The sequence below is a fragment of the Spinacia oleracea genome, chromosome 6 (assembly GCF_020520425.1).
Source record: "Spinacia oleracea cultivar Varoflay chromosome 6, BTI_SOV_V1, whole genome shotgun sequence".
NCBI lineage: Eukaryota > Viridiplantae > Streptophyta > Magnoliopsida > Caryophyllales > Amaranthaceae > Spinacia > Spinacia oleracea.
The window spans coordinates 119,906,738-119,926,914 of record NC_079492.1 but is presented as its reverse complement, the minus strand read 5'-3'; the positions used below and the strand labels follow the sequence as shown (position 1 = coordinate 119,926,914).

Genomic DNA, 20,177 nt, shown 5'->3' with positions numbered 1-20,177 from the left:
CAATGACTAAATTAATTGGTCTTGGAGCATTTTCCGTTTAGAATTGCAGACCATGCATCAACAATAGCGTTGTGTATGTAGCCATCACGACCCAATGTTTGTATCTCATCTCGATCTATTGAGTTTTCTCCATCAAAATATAAAACTTCCCTACAATATTGATACAATGATGTTATGAAAAATCATCCCAAAAGATAAAAATAATAAAATAAATCTTAGATTAATTACGTACTTTTCGTCTCCATCACCAAACGCATAGTCTGAAATTATTGCTCTCATGTTCTCGACAGTCTTGAATAAATCTTGGTACTTGACCATGAATGGTGATTTGAAGCAAGCAGGTACGTCTCGAAGTTCCCGTTGAGGCCGTTTTTGGGGCTTTGGTATTCTGCATTAAAATAATATATGTATGAAACAAACATCTGAACATCAACCAGAAGAATTTTGAACATGAAAATCATAACATTAAACCTTCACTTAAACACATATTTAACATCATATAATTGTACGAATATTAATTTGAACATATAGCAGTAAAAGTTGAACATTTAACAAAAACCATTTTATCATTTATAACTTCAAAATATTTGATTTGAACATATAAGAGTAAAAGTTGAACATTTACCAAAAAACAATTTATCATGCATAACATCAAAATATTAGATTTGAACATATAACAGTAAAAGTTGAACATTTACCAAAAACCATTTTAATTACATATATTATTTCATATATTATCATTCATAACATCAAAATTTTGTTTAATAATTACATATTTTTTTTATAATATTCAATGTTCAGATTCATATGACTTGAATCCTACCCTTCTGTGACATTGGTAACGGTAGCGACTGGTTCACCCGCCACTGGTCCACCTGCCACTGCTGCTGTGCTTTCCCCAACATTTGGGGCTTCCACAACATTTGAACCTTTCCCAACATTCCTAGTCTGTGGTGCCTTCCCCACTGCTGCTGTGCCTTCCCCAACATTCCCAGTCTGTGGGGATTTCAAAACATCATCATCTGTTGGTTTTGATTCCATCTTTAGATCGAGGTTCAGGTCCTCGCCATCATTTTCTCCCGGGGTTTTTGAAGTTGATGCTTCAGCCTTATCTTTGGGGACTTCTGGGGTTAGGCCAATTCCTAGGCTAAAGGGGCGATCTGGATTAAATGGGATGTATTCGTCTTCCTCATTTGCAATCCTAATGTTCTCTTGTGCAATATTCCTTTCTATTTCTGCCTCTGCCATCAAGAATTCATCAGTCCCTTAGAATTCTTCTTCTTGACTAAGAATTGATGGCTCTCTTGCCATTTTTCCCATGAAATCTTCAACATTCTTCACCAAATTGTTGTTCGGGAAGAGTTCTTGAGCCCTTTTCAGTTTTGTGCTCAACATAGACCAGTTAGCACCTAAATTGTTCATTAACATAATGAAGTCTATCATGAAATCCTGTAAAAAAATAATCATGTAAATATTTCAAATATGAACCTCAAATATTTATCGAGTTTAACATCCAATATTTACCTTTGGGTTTTCTTGTTGTTGAACATTAGGTGCTTCACCTTGCACATGTTGTTGCACAGGTTGTTGCATAGGTTGTTGCACAGCTTCTCCTTGCATAGTATGAGGCACGTTTTCTTGAGGCACTTCCTGTCCCGGCAATAGTATTCTGCCTAGAATTCGGCCAAGCCATACCCTTTCCTTTCTTCTATTATTCTATTTTTGACCATTTGCTTTGTCCAAGTTGATATTAGGGGAAATGTTCTTGGTTGTTCTACCATTTTCTTCATGACACGGTCGAAATAGAATAGCTACGCATTAAAATTAAACGTATTAATAGTTAAAAACATTTGAACATGATGAGTTAAAAATTGAATATTTGATCTGGCAATGACAATTAGTTAAACTAGACATGACTGTATACCGAGCATGATGTATTTAAAGTTGAACATATTGTATTTAAAGTTGAACATGTTGTATCAAAAGTTGCACATGGAACATAACATGGAATCATTGAACATTAAACAACTGAACATGATGCATTAAAAGTTGAACATATTGAATTAAAAGTTGCACATGAGTATGGAACATAACATGGAATCATTGAACATAAAAAAAATTGAACATGATTCATTAAAAGTTGAATATCAGGTATTGAACATTGAATTAAAAAAGTATGAAAAATAACAATTGAACATAAAAACAATTGAACATCATGAATTAAAGTTGAATTTCAGGTATTAAACATTGAATTAAAAAAGTATTGAATATTATTGGTTAAATGTTGAATACCTGTAAGAAAGGCATTGGTCCTTTGAAAAATCATGTCTTGTTCTTTTTCCAGTCTTCCACTGTAGCATCCAAACTCGATAGCACATATTCACACCAATCCAAATTGCTGATCTTGTTACGATCCATCATGGATAGCAGAAATCTGTAGTTTGCTTGAGTACTTTGACTGGACTTAATGAACATATTCACCGCAACCACTAAGAAGTCAGTGATGAAGTTATCATGCGGTTCACAACCTATGAATTCAACATCAGTTGTGTATCGCTTGATTATCTTTGAAACACTAGGGGCTCCAGCTCTGATATTCCAGGTGTTCCTCCATTCTATGAGAAAATTTTTGTATTCCTCTGTATCAGTGTCAAAATTGGACTCAATGATTCTGTGACCACCCATATGAAGACCGTACACAACGTGTACATCATCCACCTCCAATCGGATTGTGTTCCCACGCGGTAAGTACAATGTTGAAGAATTTTCTTCATATTGATCAAGAAGCTAATAACAAAATGCCTGCATTCATATTTAAAAATTTAATAAGTTTTGAACATCATTCTTTATATATTGAACATGCTACATTAAGAATTTGAACATCAACCTAAACAAACTGGCTGTTTTTTACTTTTAAAATTTTTAAACATTATAATTTTTGAACATAATTCTTTATATATTGAACATTCTACATTAAGAATTTGAACATCAACCTAAACAAATTTTTTTTTAAACATTATATGTGTTGAACATAATTCTTTATATATTGACCATGCTAAATTAAGAATTTGAACATTAAAAATTAAAAATTACCTGATCATTTTGGGGCAGATTAACAGTTAGCAATGGTCCTAACCCGATCTCTTGAATATCGTTTCTTTGATTAACGGTTAGTTTAGGAACCCATTCCATGAATGCTGTATGATTAGCTCTCACCCCTGTATTTTTCATTTCCTTTTTGTTCTGATCCTCCTCCTTGCCAGCTTTACAAATTGATGTTTCTTTCCTTTGTACGAGTTGTTTTTGTGTATTCCTTTTCTTTGACGGGATATTGTCATCGTCTTTATCACTATCAGAACGTTCTGACAACTGTGTAATGTCGACATCCTCATCATCTTCATCATCATCTTCAGATGAGGTCCCATTCTCACTTTCCTCCCTATCATTTTCCTGAGGCTCCACATCAGTTCCAGATGTCTGAAATTTTGTCATTCTCTTTTCCAAAGAGAAATTCATCACCTCTTTCCCCTTTTGCTTTCTATTAGCAATATGCTTTCTTTTTGGAGGTGGTTCATCTACAGCGTCCTTTGCTCACTCCTTCTCTTTCCTTGCAACCTCCAATTTAGCCTTCTTTTTTTCTGCTGCCAATTTTGCAGCTTCCCTCTCAGCCTTTTTTCTTTCAGCTAACTCTTTTACAGCTAATTTCTTTCTTTCAGCTTCCTCTTTCGCAGCTAATCTTTTAGCTTTGGCAGACTCCTTTCTCTTTTTATCAGCTTCCTCTTTTTCAACTTTTTTCCTCTCAACTTCCCTTTTTCTCATCTCAGCTTCCTCTTTCTTCTTCAACCCAGCTTCCGCTTTCTTCTTCATCTCAGCTTCCTTTTTCAACCTCTCATCTTCCTCTTTTTTCTTCCTCTCAGCCTCTTGTTTTCTTGTCCTTCCAGCTTCTTCTTTTTCAGCAATAGCAGACTCTCTCAAAACAATCGTTTCCATTTCTAAATCATCTTTTTTTTCTTTTGTTGCTGCTTTTTTATTTTTATGCTATTTCTTCTGGACTGACCATTTCCTTCCTGCAGCACATATGGTGAATGTTAGAGTCAAACTTAAGAAATTGAACATTGGTTTTGATAGGTTGAACATAGGTTGTTGTAAGTTGAACAAAGGCTATTATAAGTTGAAAATGGTTTCTTACAACTTGAACATGATTTCTTATAAGTTGAACATTATAATTAAAAATTTGAACATGATCCTTATAAAACTGAATACCACAATTAATAGTTTTTAAAATATGAACATAAGATTTTAAAAGTTGAACATGATCCTTTAAAAACTTTTGATAAATGTACTATGGATTTTATAAGTTGAACATGATTCTTAATATTATGAACATCATACTTAGAAATATGAATATGACACTTAATACCATGAGTTTTTTTTACCTGAAATTGAACATTATTTTAAAATATTAACATGAGAATTAAAAACTTGAACATGAGAATATAATTAAAAACTTGAACATGATCCTTTAGAAACTGAACACTACAAAGATGAAGACAACAACAGTAGAATATTTTATACAGAACATAATAACTGATCAAATTATTACCTTCCAGGGGACATAGTTATCCTGCGATGGTTATGCTGAATATGCCTTTTACGTTTAGTAAACTTCAATACATTACGCAGGATCGTTGTCCTAGCAGCATGCATACCATCAGCAATGTGTTGCCTGAAATGTGAGTGTATTTTATATTATTAGCATGTTTTTTTTTATTTTAAACTATCAGGATTAGGATTAGTGGAACACATCTATTTTGATACCTTTCATTTGAAATATCTTCCTCCTGAACCGGAGCAGCTTGAACCGGAGCAATAATTTTTCAGCCGGAGCTTTGAAATTTCTATGCTCCATAGTTTTTTTATTCAGCTCCCACATATGAATGTGATTTTGGACCTTTTCTGATTCTTTGGTTGAGGGTTCTTATATAAATAACAACATTAATTATAATCCATATAGCAACAAAATTCCTGCATTCATAGTTGAACATTATACGTTTAACGTTTTGAACATGATTCTTTGTATGTTGAACATTATATGTTAAGAAGTTGAACATCAACCTAAAGAAAAGTGAATAGCACACTGAACAATTTTCAACATCATCGATTGAACATTACTGATAATATATTGAACATGATGAATTAGAAAATGAACATATAAAATGCATGAAATCAAAAAAGCAGCAACAACCCCAACAACAGCACCACAAACCACAACAACATTTGATAATATGTATATTCTAATTATAGAAGTGAACATAAACAGTTACATACGCATCATTCACGGTTTCCTCTGTATATGATTCATTTATGCTTTGCAGAAGTATTGGATCCAACACTTTTGAAGTCGTTGCAAGTTCTTGTTGCTTTCTTTTCTTTAGGATTGCTAATGGAATATTTTCTTCTTCATCGATCATCCTGTGGCTGCAAATATAACTATTAGCTTCTTATAATGATCAACTACCAAACAGTTTCGAACATAAAAATTCTCTCACGTTTCAGAATCTAATTCATCTATTGTCACTGGTTTCACAGAATTCAACGGTTTTGGATTATGCATAAAGAAATCAAACAATTTTTTTTTATTATAACCTATTTGAACATAATGTTTTACATTTTGAACATGTTGTATCATATTTTGAACATGAATATTTCAACAGCTAATCTAACCAAATTTTTTATTTTACCTATTTGAACAAGTTATTTGACATTTTGAACATTTTGATTCACCTTTTGAACATGTTGTATCATATTTTGAACATGAATATTTCAACAACTAATCTAACCAAAATTTTTATTATAACCTATTTGAACAAGTTATTTGACATTTTGAACATTTTGTTTCACATTATGAACATGTTGTTTCATATTTTGAACATGAATAATTCAATAGCTAATCAAACCAAAAATCTTATTATAACCTATTTGAACATGTTGTTTCACATTTTGAACATGAATATTTAATGTTTCCACACGCTCTAGAACCTTTATAATATTTAGACAGGGACACTTCAGATCTTATAGTAAAGGATAATGAACATTTGGTCCAAAATTATGAACATGATCAATTATGAACTTTTAATAAATGTTTAGAACACTTACAATACATCATCTGCATCCGCATCCGCATCCACAATACTCGATTCCACTCGTTTGTTGTTTTTCCTGGAAAATGCGAAAAATTATGTACATTATAAACAATAATCAAATTAAAATCTGGAAAACGTGAAAAATTATGTACATTATAAAAAAAAATGCAGATATTATACTTACTTTTTCGTTTTTCCTCTTTTAAATGTAATTTTTGTTCTACTGAGCTTCACTTCCTCACGAATATCTATTTTTAGGGTTTCGAATTTTTCGAAACCGCCTCGATGCTCAGTTTTGTCACTGAATTGCGCTTTTGAACTGCAATTCGAGGTTTTATAGAGCGAAATCGGCGGTTTGAAGTGAGAGAGTGGGCGGTTTGATGAGTGAGAGTGGGAAGTTTGATGAGAGAGAAAATGGCGAGATGTTGAGGAGAGAGAAAATGGCGAATTCTCTTCCAATGACGTTAGGTAATGCTTTTATACCTGTTGCTGGTAAGAAGCATGTGCTTCGCGCGTGCCAATTTAATGATGAAACGACGATGTTTAGTTGCATATGCATATATAGATAGGTGGATACCTATCTATATATTAATAATTACCAAAATAAAGTTCCTTATATATTTTAGTTTACTTGTAAAACAGCCGGGCTTCAGCTTTAAGCCCGACCCGTTAGGATGGTTAGTTAATTGATTCTACTACAAGTTTTTCTAATCTGGCCTTTGCTGCCGGTAAGGACATCAAGCGCCCGCAGTTTGTGAAGGAAATAATGCCCTTGGTCCAAGTATGCATTCTATGTTAAGTCTAATAAATGCGGTTCAGTATTAATTAACAAGTTAATAATTCAGTGAGATCAAGTGAGCTGAATGCCTAGCTAGAGGCCGCTTCAGTTCAAGTGGAATTAATGATATTAATCCACAGCTTACTCTTGACTGAACCCGTAGGGTCACACAAATAGTACGTAAACGGATCAAGTATTTAATGGCATTAAATACTCCATCTATGGATATTCGGAATCGACGGATCTTGGTTTCAGTGGGAGCTGAGATCGTCACAGGCAAGAAATGAATACTCCGGAAACGATGATATTGCCGGAAACGGAAATATGGATCGTATCGGAAATATAAATATTATCCAAGTCGTAGATGTTGCCGGAAACGGAAACATGGTACGTATCGGGAAATACTATCGGAAATGGAAATATTGCCGGAATCGGAAATATTGCCGGAAACGGAAATATTGTCAGAATCGGAAATATTATCGGAATCGGAAAATTAATTCCGGAATCGAAAATATTAAATATTGTTCGTATCGGAAATATATTCCGGAATCGGGAATTTAATCGGAAGCGTATCGTACGAATAAGCATCGGACGAGGCCTGCCGGACGAGGGCCCAGCACGAAGCCAGGCCATCGCCCAGCAAGCCAAGCGCGCCACACGAACAGCCAAGGCCACGCCAGGCCCAGCGCAAGGCCAGGCCCAGCAGGCCGTGGCAGCGCGCACAGCGCGCGCAGCGCGCGCAGCTGCGAGCAGTGGGCTGCGAGCATTGCTGCAGCTCGCGTGGGCTTGTAGCTCGCGTGGGCCGTGCGGCCGTGTGGGCTGTGCGCGGGCATGGCCTGCACGCTTGCGGGTCATGCTCGCGTAAGTGTTTGTGTTCGCGTACGAAACCTAAAACGTGCAGAGTTCGGTTAATGATTAAATTCCTAATTCTATTTGATAAATTAATTAAATAAGAGTTTTATTATAATTCTAATTTAATTAATTCGTATCCTAATAGGATTCTAATTCTCTTTCCATACCCCTATAAATATGTGGCCTGGGTTCACAATTTAGGACGAGTATTCAAGTATTCAAAGTGAGTTTTTGAGAGAAAAATTCAGTCACACATCTTGCTCAAAAGTGCCGAAAATTTATAGTACCTTAGGGGCGATTCTAGTTGGTCAATCTTAAGGCGGATCCGATCGTGCTGTGGACTATCTACGGAGGGACGACACTTGGAGTCCTAAAGACTTGTTCTTGTTCGGTTCGGGCGCAGCTAGGGAAGGCACGCAACAAAGAGTATGCATCTAAACTATGCTATATGATTATGTGTAAATAATATGTATTCCTGGCTTAATGGTTGTTTCCGCATGATTTATGAATTGTCATATGTATCATAACCTAACAGTGGTATCACGAGCCTCTTATTATTTTCATAATCTAAATTGCATGAACATGGTTAAATATTACAAATTTGCAAGAATTAAAAGGGGTGATTAATTTTCGTAATTGTTAATTAATTGCAAATTGCGTTTATTTAATTATACGTACGCAGTTTTTCGGCAATTTCTTCGTTACTCATCCAAATTGAGTGATTTTTGTGTCAATTCCGCATGTAAAAGGCATTCTAAAATTTTGACAAAAATAGTATTTTGCTGCCGAACCCAGAATTCTCAAATTCTTAGCCTAACTATGACTTTTCGAAGGTTTTAGTTTTTCGAATGCAAAATTTCGTAAATTTAAGATGTTAAATTAAATATTTGCGATTCTTGTTGATAAATCTTGAATTTTTGATTGACCTACTGTATATGTTTAACAAGTTTGAATGCCTAGCCTTGTTAATTATGCAATCTAATTTGTAATTATGATTAATTTGTTGAAAATTAGAATAATTTAGAATTAATTTGATTTTCATAATTAATTATAATTTAATAAGAAACCTATGATTAAAAACCACCATAAAAATTGTAAATTTATGATAAATTTTAAATTTTTATGACCTAGGCTTGAATCCATGACAATCGGAAATCAATTGAATAATAAATTTTCGATTTTTCGCCCTAAAATTATGAAATTAATATTAATTTATTAATTTGTCATTAATTTTAAATATAAATTTTTATGCGATTCGTTCATATAACTTGCACGCACAAAGCAATGGACGCTTCGTGTTACCCTTAAGGGGTATTGTATAGTGCGGGCATGCGACGACGAGCAAGGGAGCTCGTCGCCCGTGCGGCACGAATGCAATGAGCAAGGGCATGGTGCACGAGCACAAGGCAGCAGCCCTGCCTTGTGTCGTGGGCCACGAGCTATGGAAGAATGGGCATGGGCGAAGGCAAGGCACGGCAGTCGCGTGTGGGCAGCAAGCGAGCTGCGCCACAACGCGCACTGCCTCGCGCAAGCGCGCGCAGCCTCGCGCGCAGCGAGCGCAAGCTCGCGTGCCACGAGCGCTGCGCCCAGCGTCGATCGCGCGCAGCGAGAAATTGCTCGCGCACAGCGAGCGGTGGCTCGCGCACAGCGAGCGATGGCTCGCGTGCATCGAGCGCTGGAGCGCGCGCAGCAAGCGCTGGCGAGCGCGCACAGCGAGCGATGGCTCGCGTGCATCGAGCGCTGGCGCGCGCGCAGCGAGCACCACTTGTGCGATGGCTTGCGATGGGAAGATGCAGCAGCTATGCGACGAGCGCATGGGCTGCGCGCACATGGCCAGCGATGGCTGTGTGCGTGTGGCCCATGGGCGTGCGATGCGTAGGGTGTTTGCATTACGATTAGATCGTTTTGAATGTTTAATTTGAAATTTTCAGTTTACGTAATTTTAATTAATTTTAAAATTAATAATTTAAATTATTTTCTTGGATTTTAATTTTGAATATTGTAATTATAATAAATTTTATTTATTCTAATTAATTTACTAAAATTAAAATCATGAATTAATTTAAACACGACTGAAATCAAATTAAAATTTTTGGATTCAATTATAAATTTATATGGGCTTTAAATTTTAATTAAATTTGTATGTTTCCGGTTAGACTTGAAATACATTTTTATGTTTAAAATTAGTAAAGCATATGAATTTATTGGTTTAAGTGGGAGCGCTTTTTAGTCATAAACTCTTGATTAGGTCTACGAATCCTTAAGGTTAAAACAACTTGATTAGAATTAATAAGGACTGAATAATTGGTAGATTATTGGTGCCCTTGATTAACTGCTGCAAATGTTTACGTGATGCATAATGTGTTTTACTAACCAGCTATGTGGGCCATTCATGATAATGAATGGGTGAATGGTATATATTGTATATGTACTGTTTTGCAGGTTATGAAGTGACTAGTATGGCCCAAATAGGATAGAAAATATGGTCTGCGTACCATTAATTTGAATGTAATTGGTCTAAAGTACCAAAGTTGTTTTTCAATTCAAAAATGGTCTGCGTACCATCAAATAGTTGTAATTAGTTTTAATTATAGCTTATCCTATTTGAAGAAAATGGTGCCTCCCACGGAGATTTTCAAGACGGACTTTGAAGTTAAAGCTTCAAGATGAAGTCGGGCCATACTAGATCACATTTATCTTATGCATGTTTTAAGTTATTTATTGCTTTTAAATATGTCTTAAAATGCATGAGATCATAAGCTTGATTATGTTGCATGATTAAGGATTTTATTTCACTTAAAATCTAACCAACATAGTAAGAGCCTTAAGTTCCAAACTTAAAAAATTGAGTTATAAGGTGCCATGCCAAAATATACACTTGCTTGGATATCCTTTACATCAATCTAGTAATAGTTTTCGCTCAGCGAGGTGTTACTTATTGGTCCTAAAGGGGCAAGGTACACAAATAAGTGTGAGTACATGTTAGTTTTGGTGAAACTCAACGATATAAGTAAGGAGTCCTTTTATGTCGTGGCAAAATCGATAGGTTTACCTAATAAGTTCTTAGACGTACCTATCAACCAAGAATAGTTTCTAGACTATTAGCAAAAGGCTTTTGCTTACCTAAGATGTTTTAGGATTAAGTCGACAAACTGTGCTTAGTTCTTCAATGATTTTAGGATCTTGGAATCATTTTATTCACACCTGCCGGAACACATAACTTGAATAAAATGCTTAATAAACATTGAATTATGCATGTATGCTAGAATTTAAGTTTATTAAGAGAAACTGTGAATGGTTATTTATTTGTTTATTCTTTTCAATTGTAGTTTTTAATATGGCAAACAACAATTCATTCAACATTCGATCAATTCTCGAAAAGGAGAAGTTGAACGGGAAAAACTTCCTTGACTGGCAAAGGAACTTGCAAATAGTTCTTATGCAGGAAGAAAAGGAGTATGTCCTAGATGAGGCGATGCCCGAAGCCGCAGGCGACGGGGTCACTCAGGCAACCCTCAATCGTTGGATTGATGCCAACAAGGATGTGAAATGTCTAATGCTCGCCACCATGAGTGCGGATCTGCAGAAAACGTTCATCAACTCAGATGCTTTCACAATCATCAGTGAGTTGAAGAACATGTTCCAAGATCTGGCTCGAGTCGAAAGATTCGAGACTCATAGGCAAATTCTTGAGACCAAGCTTAAGAAAGGCGAGCCCGTAAGTCCACATGTTCTCAAAATGATTGGACTCATTGAGAATATGAGTCGGCTGGATCAGCAATTTTCTCAGGAAATGGCTATAGACACCATCCTCCATTCTCTTCATAGCGGGTATGATCAGTTCAAACTGAACTACAGTATGAATAGTCTGGACAAAACGCTCACTGAGCTTCACGGTATGCTGAAGACCGCTGAAAAGACGCTCAAAAGTGATAAGCAGGATGTGCTTATGGTGCGTGGGGGCAAGTTCAAGAAATCTGGAAAGAAGAGGAATGCTAAGAAAGGTGGCAACAAGGCCAGCCCAACTAAGCAAACTGGCGCCAAATCTGTAAAGAGGAAGGTCAGTCAACCCACTTCTGAATCCGAATGCTTCTACTGCAAGAAGAAGGGGCATTGGAAGAGAGATTGCTTGAAGCTAAAGGAAGATCAGAAGAACGGAACAGTCGTTCCATCTTCAGGTATTTTCGTTATAGACTGTATACTTGCTAATTCAACTTCTTGGGTATTAGATACAGGTTGTGGCTCACAATTATGTTCCAATCCACAGGGACTAAGAAGAAGTAGAAAGTTAAGCAAGGGTGAAGTCGACCTACGAGTGGGAAATGGAGCACGGATTGCTGCATTAGCTGTAGGAACTTACTTTTTGTCGTTGCCCTCCGGGCTAGTTTTGGAACTGGAAGAATGTTTCCATGTTCCAAGTCTTACTAAAAACATCATTTCAGTTTCTTGCCTAGATGCTAAGGGATTTTCCTTTTTAATAAAAGACAATAGTTGTTCGTTTTATTTTAAAGAGATGTTTTATGGATCTGCTAGATTAGTCAATGGACTTTATTTATTAGATCACGACAAACAAGTATATAACACAAATACCAAAAAGGCCAAAAAGGATGATTCAGATCTCACCTATCTGTGGCATTGTCGATTAGGCCATATAAACTTGAAACGCTTAGAAAGACTTCAAAAGGAAGGAATTCTAGAACCATTTGACTTAGAGGATTATGGTAAATGCGAATCATGTTTACTTGGCAAAATGACAAAGCAACCTTTCTCTAAAGCTGGAGAAAGAGCAAGTGAACTATTGGGTTTAATCCATACAGATGTATGTGGACCAATGAGTACAAATGCTAGAGGTGGTTTCAGCTACTTTATCACTTTCACTGATGACTTCAGTAGATATGGTTATGTCTACCTAATGAAGCATAAGTCTGAATCCTTTGACAAATTCAAGGAATTTCAGAGTGAAGTAGAGAATCAATTAGGCAAGAAGATTAAGGCACTGCGATCTGATAGAGGCGGTGAATATCTGAGCTATGAATTTGATGACCATCTGAAAGAATGTGGAATTCTATCAGAATTGACTCCTCCTGGAACACCACAATGGAACGGTGTGTCGGAACGGAGGAACAGAACCTTGCTAGACATGGTCAGGTCAATGATGGGTCAGGCCGAACTTCCATTAGAATTTTGGGGACATGCACTAAATACAGCTGCACTCACTATAAATAGAGCTCCGTCTAAAGCTGTCGAAAAGACTCCATACGAATTATGGTTTGGAAAGCCTCCAAATGTGTCTTTTCTTAAGATTTGGGGATGTGAAGTATACGTCAAACGATTAATTTCAGACAAACTTCATCCAAAATCTGACAAATGTATCCTTGTGGGCTATCCAAAGGAAACAAAGGGGTATTACTTCTACAATACATCTGAGAACAAGGTGTTTGTTGCTCGAGATGATGTCTTTTTGGAGAAAGATCACATTTCCAAAATGACAAGTGGGAGAAAAGTAGACCTCGAAGAAATTCGAGTCGAACAACAAACTCTAGAGAATGCTCAAGATGACATTCAGGATGAAACTCAGAGATCTTTAGAAGAATCTGGTGAGAATCATGGTCAATCTAGAAATGTTACCCCACGTAGATCGCAAAGATATAGATCTCAACCGGAAAGGTACTTAGGTATTTTGACGAACGAGAGCTATGACGTTCTATTACTTGAAAGTGATGAACCTGCGACTTACAAACAAGCTATGACGAGCCCTAGCTCCAAGCAATGGCAAGAAGCCATGCAATCTGAATTAGACTCCATGTCTGAAAACCAAGTATGGGATTTGGTCGATTTGCCAGATGGCTACCAAGCCATTGGAAGCAAATGGGTTTTCAAACTGAAAAAGGACAAGGATGGGAAACTTGAAGTTTTCAAAGCTAGATTGGTTGCAAAAGGTTACAGGCAAGTCCACGGTGTGGATTACGATGAAACCTTTTCACCAGTTGCAATGCTAAAGTCTATTCGGATAATGTTAGCAATCGCTGCATATTACGATTACGAAATATGGCAGATGGATGTCAAAACTGCTTTCTTAAACGGCGTTTTAACAGAAACTGTGTTTATGACACAGCCTGAAGGTTTTGAGGATCCAAAGAATGCTAAAAAGGTATGCAAGCTAAAGAAGTCAATCTACGGATTGAAGCAGGCATCCAGGAGCTGGAATATACGTTTTGATGAAGCAGTCAGTGACTTTGGTTTCATCAAGAACGCGGACGAATCTTGTGTATACAAGAAGGTCAGTGGGAGCAAAATTGCTTTCCTAGTATTATATGTCGACGACATATTACTTATCGGAAATGACATTCCTATGTTGAACTCTGTCAAGATTTGGCTTGGGAAATGTTTTTCGATGAAAGATCTAGGAGAAGCACAGTACATATTGGGCATCAAGATTTACAGAGATAGATCTAAAAAGATGATTGGACTTAGTCAAAGCACTTATATCAATAAGGTGCTTGATAGGTTCAAGATGGCGGACTCCAAGCGAGGCTACCTACCCATGTCTCATGGAATGACTCTAAGCAAGACTCAGTGCCCAAAAACACTTGATGAGCGTAGACGAATGAATGGGATTCCATATGCATCATTGATTGGTTCAATAATGTATGCTATGATATGTACACGCCCAGATGTTGCGTACGCACTCAGTGCTACGAGCAGATACCAGTCAGACCCAGGAGAGGCGCATTGGACTGCTGCCAAGAACATTCTGAAGTACCTGAAAAGGCACAAAGATGACTTCCTGGTCTATGGTGGAGATGATGAATTAATTGTTAAAGGCTATACGGACGCAAGTTTCCAAACCGACAAAGATGATTTCAGATCACAGTCTGGGTTTGTCTTCTGCCTCAACGGAGGAGCAGTAAGCTGGAAAAGTGCTAAGCAAAGCACCATTGCGGATTCTACAACTGAAGCGGAGTACATTGCTGCACATGAAGCAGCAAAGGAAGCTATATGGCTAAGGAAGTTCATAGGTGAACTCGGTGTAGTCCCCTCCATTAAAGGACCAATAGCCCTGTATTGTGATAATAACGGAGCTATTGCACAGGCAAAGGAGCCTAGACACCACCAGAGAGTCAAGCATTTACTTCGTAGATTTCACCTTCTACGAGAGTTCGTTGAAAGAAAAGAAGTCGAGATAAGCAAAATTGGTACTGATGACAACATATCAGATCCATTAACTAAACCTCTGCCGCAGGCGAAGCACAACTCGCACACTGCAGCTATGGGAATCAAGCTTATTGGAGAATGGCTTTGATGTCTCTGTTTAATGTTTTAAAGTTTTAGAGTTTAAATCTTTGTAAAACATTATTGGTTAATCATTCACAATAAATGAAAAGAATTCATTTTTCCATTTAATTTGTGGTTTATTAAATGATGAGTCCCTTCAATTTGACGATATATTCAAGATAGACTGTCAGGACCAGTCCTGTGACTAAGAAATGTCTATCAAGTGAACTTGAATATCAAAGGTTGAAAGTGGTCCCTGGTCGGAGTTTTCTATAAAATTGGACGCATAGAAAACGTTAGACGATTAGAATGCAAGATGACTAGTAGTTCTGTTTCTTGAACTATGTGGACATGGCAATGTCATAATCATTTGCATAGATACTTACTTTGGGAAGACTAGTATCGGACAAGACCTATGAAACTTTACTGTAAGAGATGAAAATCTGTCATAAGTAAATTTCATTAAAATTATTAGACACTAAATCCTCAATACCTGAGTGATTTGAGATTACTTGTTTGAGAACTGGTTGCTTTGACGTTGACCAACCGTCGCACCGTAAAAGGAGGCTATAAAGGCAACGCTCAGGTAATCACCTATCAAACGAAGTCTAATCTCAAGATCACAAGATTGGGATTGTCCTCCCATAAATCGGGATGAGATGCTTAAAAGTTGTACAAGGCCACTCGGAGAGCTAGAAACTGTGAAATGCATGGCCATGCTCGGATGAATCATAGGCTATGATTATCTGTTTATTTGATCAGTTGAACTCTGAAACCGAGGAACACCTCTGGACATAATAAGGATGACAACTCTTACCTTATGTTCAAGAGCAAGCATCGAGAGACAAAGGAATTAGGAAATGCACACTTGTCCCTAAGGACAAGTGGGAGACTGAAGGAAATAATGCCCTTGGTCCAAGTAGGCATTCTATGTTAAGTCTAATAAATGCGGTTCAGTATTAATTAACAAGTTAATAATTCAGTGAGATCAAGTGAGCTGAATGCCTAGCTAGAGGCCGCTTCAGTTCAAGTGGAATTAATGATATTAATCCACAGCTTACTCTTGACTGAACCCGTAGGGTCACACAAATAGTACGTAAACGGATCAAGTATTTAATGGCATTAAATACTCCATCTATGGATATTCGGAATCGACGGATCTTGGTTTCAGTGGGAGCTGAGATCGTCACAGGCAAGAAATGAATACTCCGGAAACGATGATATTGCCGGAAACGGAAATATGGATCGTATCGGAAATATAAATATTATCCAAGTCGTAGATGTTGCCGGAAACGGAAACATGGTACGTATCGGGAAATATTATCGGAAATGGAAATATTGCCGGAATCGGAAATATTGCCGGAAACGGAAATATTGTCAGAATCAGAAATATTATCGTAATCGGAAAATTAATTCCGGAATCGAAAATATTAAATATTGTTCGTATCGGAAATATATTCCGGAATCGGGAATTTAATCGGAAGCGTATCGTACGAATAAGCATCGGACGAGGCCTGCCGGACGAGGGCCCAGCACGAAGCCAGGCCATCGCCCAGCAAGCCAAGAGCGCCACACGAACAGCCAAGGCCACGCCAGGCCCAGCGCAAGGCCAGGCCCAGCAGGCCGTGGCAGCGCGCACAGCGCGCGCAGCGCGCGCAGCTGCGAGCAGTGGGCTGCGAGCATTGCTGCAGCTCGCGTGGGCTTGTAGCTCGCGTGGGCCGTGCGGCCGTGTGGGCTGTGCGCGGGCATGGCCTGCACGCTTGCGGGTCATGCTCGCGTAAGTGTTTGTGTTCGCGTACGAAACCTAAAACGTGCAGAGTTCGGTTAATGATTAAATTCCTAATTCTATTTGATAAATTAATTAAATAAGAGTTTTATTATAATTCTAATTTAATTAATTCGTATCCTAATAGGATTCTAATTCTCTTTCCATACCCCTATAAATATGTGGCCTGGGTTCACAATTTAGGACGAGTATTCAAGTATTCAAAGTGAGTTTTTGAGAGAAAAATTCAGTCACACATCTTGCTCAAAAGTGCCGAAAATTTATAGTACCTTAGGGGCGATTCTAGTTGGTCAATCTTAAGGCGGATCCGAACGTGCTGTGGACTATCTACGGAGGGACGACACTTGGAGTTCTAAAGACTTGTTCTTGTTCGGTTCGGGCGCAGCTAGGGAAGGCACGCAACAAAGAGTATGCATCTAAACTATGCTATATGATTATGTGTAAATAATATGTATTCCTGGCTTAATGGTTGTTTCCGCATGATTTATGAATTGTCATATGTATCATAACCTAACAGTTTGACCATGGCACTGGCCAATTTTTTGTTGAATAAGAAATGATCTCCAGCGAACTGTAGAACAAAGCCACTCGTTTGAGGATCACGAGCCAAGTCTTGGTCGATTGGAAGAATACCTTTTTGCTTAACGATTTGATCAAAGAAAGAGTTGTCAAGTATGTTGGAGCTTTGTGGGTTTTGATCAAGAAACGCCACATTGTTTGAATTCGCGTTTTTAGAGGCATGTTTGCTGTAGTTGATTGCGAAGCGTTGGGTCCATTAATGGGTCGAATTGGGTAGTATCATTGTAAAGTCTAGCTTCAAAGAATTGACAATGTGAGATACCTACAGAGTGGCAACCTAGAAGAATGACCATTTCTTCTGGTGTAAAGTTCTTGGCGCTGAATTCTGAAATGCTTTGACTCACCGTCAAGGATGGACTTGGAAGTTTCACATCTCCGGCTCTAGACACCAATCCATCTCTTCGCCCTGTTTCTACTTTGATAGTCTGGACCACCTCCCTATGAGAGAAAGTAACATTTTTTAGGGCGATACAAATTACAAATGACATAAGAGGAATACACATGCTCTCAGTCTTAACCACTAGATCAAACTTTATTAGTTATGATCGAGAAAGTAAGATAATTGAATAAGTAAATCAAAGGATATTACGATAAATGATCATCAATGCATTAAGGCTGAAATTTGGAAAAACATTAAGGTTATATAAATTAAATTACCATCTTGATAACTTCTTTGGTAGCAATTGCAATAATGTCAGCACATGAAACAACGCCTGGACATTGTGCTTCCGCAATATCTTTCAAGACATCGATAACGTCATAACCTCTTACTCTAAGGTTGGGACCTGCTGCTTTCTCGGAAGAAGGCCCGTCTATAAGTATGGACGCATCACAACCCTTTGAAAAATAAAACACACACACACGTACATAAGCACGTACTATTAGATGAAGTACGTATTTGTAATTTCACATGCATAAACGGGACGGGGGTAAATAAAAGTAGTTGATCATCTTATACAACCTGCATCCTAAATTTTGACGGTCATCGGTATTTAGCTAGTACCTTCAAAAAATGATCCTATTGCAATTAATTAAGAAGAATAAAATTAAGGAAATGGTCAATTACTTGCTTACATGAACAAAACAATCATGAAATTACAAGCGGAGGAGGGCAGGAAGAATAGTAGAATTCTTTCGGAAAAGCTCTTGAACCTTTATGGTGAGGATTGCCTGAATATCATCTAGTTTGTTAGGGCATAGACCTTCATAGAAACCGACCTTCAAACCAGAAATAGTTGTAGTAGGGGTAGAAGGGCTAGGAGGAGGAGGGCTAGGAGGACTCAGAGGAGGAGGACTAGACGTAATAGGAGGAACAAAACCGCGGCCCTTAGGCCCTTGAGCAGCACCAAAACCACGCCCCGAATTTGATTCCCCTTTTTCAGAACGAGCATGAGATTGACCCAAATGGCTTAGTGCCAAGATGAGCATTATGACTACAATACTAGTAAAAGAAAGCTTAATTTTCTGGTTTTTTTTTTTGTTTTTTTGTTTTTTGTTTCTATCTTCTTACGCAATGTAATTAGTAAATTGAGTTGTTTGTTTAACTTGGTGCATGCAAATTGCTTATTTATATTGCTAGGGAGACATGTAGAGCTATAACTAATTGGTTAATAAAATTCGTTGGCACAATGCTTCCTATGCTTGCCTGTTACAAATTACGTGCGCAACAGTTTCTATTGTCGCCAATTCTCCATGGAATTGTACGTCGGTGTTGCCCTAGTAATCTGCCGAATAAAATAGTATGGTTGGCGATGTCGCAACACAATTGTCCTAGAGCTATTATAATACAAAAATTTATTTATGACAGTCTTATGTTACGTATGTATAAATTCACCAGAAAAAAGGTCTTATGTATAACACATCGGCTTCTTGCTAAATAGTTGTACTTTCTAATAAAATAGTTACTCCGTACGCATTATGATCAAATATTATGTTCAATTAATTACTTTCAAATTCACCAAGAATAAATAAATAAATAATCAAATAGTTATACTCCCTCCATCCCATATTACTCGTTACACTTAGCTTTGCACAAAGTTTTAGGTGATAAGTGGTGGTTTGGTTATCAATTGTTATTTTATTGAAAAAGTAGATGTGATAGAAGTTAGTCGGATATAATTTTAATTGAATTAGAGAGGGTGTGAGGACAAATTTTTTTTAGTGAAAGACATAGACAATATAATAACCGTGAGGTTATTCATAATTTAGAAGGGTAACAAGTAATCTGGGACGGACGAAAAAAGGAAAGTGTTGTAGGAACTATGACTAATAACAATAATAATTAGAACAAACTTATCTGTAACAATGTCGTGGCGTGACACCAATCACTGCGCTAAAGTCGAATTTGAACCCGCTAAGTACACGCGGACTCGTAGCAACCGACCCCCAGGGATACATGACTTCAATCCTTCGGTGTACGACGAAGAACTAGATTGAGAACACCCTTAAGCAATGCCTAGAACAATGGTGGTTTTGTGTTTTCATTTCGGAGAAGAGGAAGAGATTAATTTCTGTGTATCTTTTCTGGAAGGGAAGGTGGTGTTATATATCCAAAAAGGCCAAGCCACAAAAACGGAAACACAATCAATTAGTCTTTGATTGATTCCGTAACTGAAGCAAAAATCGGAATAATATCTTTGACGGAAATCAAATCGTCAAAGAAATCAATTAACCGTTACGTAAAATCTTGCAAAGATTACACGACCAAAAAAATAACGGTTAGGACAAAGGAGCCCTACCCACACCCGTGAATGCGCCGCGTCAG

The 20,177-nt window shown here is 37.5% G+C and overlaps 1 pseudogene; it reads right to left on the bottom strand.

The window, feature by feature from the left end:
* Positions 1 to 6,825: 6,825 nt before the first annotated feature.
* On the bottom strand, positions 6,826 to 19,058 carry LOC110794280 (peroxidase 57-like; annotated as a pseudogene).
* Between the last annotated feature and the right edge of the window lie 1,119 nt (positions 19,059 to 20,177).